Raw genomic sequence first — 1,197 nt, 5'->3', positions numbered from 1 at the left:
AGGTCATTCCCACTGGTCTAAAACTTCTATGGCCCCCAAGAAAGTTTCAATTGTGAGTGTTCAATCCTCACTGTTTTTTTTTTTTTTTTTTCACTTGAGTTTTGGATCTGCCTCATTCTTGCTTGACGAAGAAATGATCAGTGACGATGTTTGGACACTCTCCCAACCGAGTGGTTCTGATCGTCTTGTCCACCCAAATTATTCAGGTGAATGGTGGGGCCAGGGAATACAACAGGTGTTATATATAAAGCACTTCTCATGGACACAGTACCCAAGTGGTACAATTGACACCCAAAAATACCAGTATCGACCAAACATAGCAAAATTCAACTATGGGCGAATATCATAACAACTCGATCAAGATCCTATAGAAATGGGAAGATGGCCCACCTATCCCATCACTTCTAAATCCAAAGCGAATTTTTCAAAACAGTTGTAGATGTTATTCACGCTCGATTGCATTTGATAGGAAAATTTCTCTGATCATAGATCATACAAATAGTGGCCCACCAAAAAGATTTCCTGAACTTAGAAAGTTACAAAAAAGTCTTGAGGCCGGATCCTCTACGATGCGGCACGTGGGGCCCACTGCCATTAAAACTTTTTGGGCCCAACATTTTTTGAATATGCTGGGCCCCACCATGATGAAGAGGCACCCAAGCCAAGCAATCAGTCCATGACAAAAGGCAGGTGGGGCACACCACATGGTTCTATTGGTTTTAGGCATGATTCTACCTAATATAGGCCCCCTTCAGTTTGGATCAAATGAGAAGAGAGGGCTTCAATGATGGAAGGATTGGATGTCATACGTACATCCTTGTGGGCTCCAGGTATGTAGTGTGGATTAGGTTTATCTTAATAAAGATTTTATAGAACTAATATCGGTAGAATAACAACAAGGTCGATATGTCCGAGTGGTTAAGGAGACAGACTTGAAATCTGTTGGGCTACGCCCGCGCAGGTTCGAACCCTGCTGTCGACGTTCTTTTTGACTTTTTAGGTTTTTGTGACCGACGTGGCTTGACTATTGCTGTGGACGGTTTATATTTTTGTTTTTTTTGAGGGGACCATGTTGCTTAGTTTCATGGGACTGATGATCTTGGCCATTCCTTGTTGATAATGATGGGGACTTTTACCTTACAACAATCGGATGGTTGAGATAATCCATCATCGTCAATGTTAGATTTGACTGTCTAT

General features: G+C 41.9%; 1 non-coding gene across 1 annotated transcript; it reads left to right on the top strand.

Annotated features, from left to right (window-relative positions):
* The first annotated feature begins 900 nt into the window (after positions 1-900).
* TRNAS-UGA (transfer RNA serine (anticodon UGA)) lies at positions 901-982 on the top strand. Its single transcript has one exon. It is a non-coding gene; the product is annotated as a tRNA-Ser (tRNA).
* Positions 983-1,197: the final 215 nt, after the last annotated feature.

This window comes from Magnolia sinica, chromosome 1 (assembly GCF_029962835.1).
Source record: "Magnolia sinica isolate HGM2019 chromosome 1, MsV1, whole genome shotgun sequence".
In the NCBI taxonomy this organism is placed as follows: domain Eukaryota; kingdom Viridiplantae; phylum Streptophyta; class Magnoliopsida; order Magnoliales; family Magnoliaceae; genus Magnolia; species Magnolia sinica.
The sequence above is the reverse complement of the archived record's forward strand: the minus strand, read 5'-3'. Positions and strand labels throughout refer to the sequence as shown.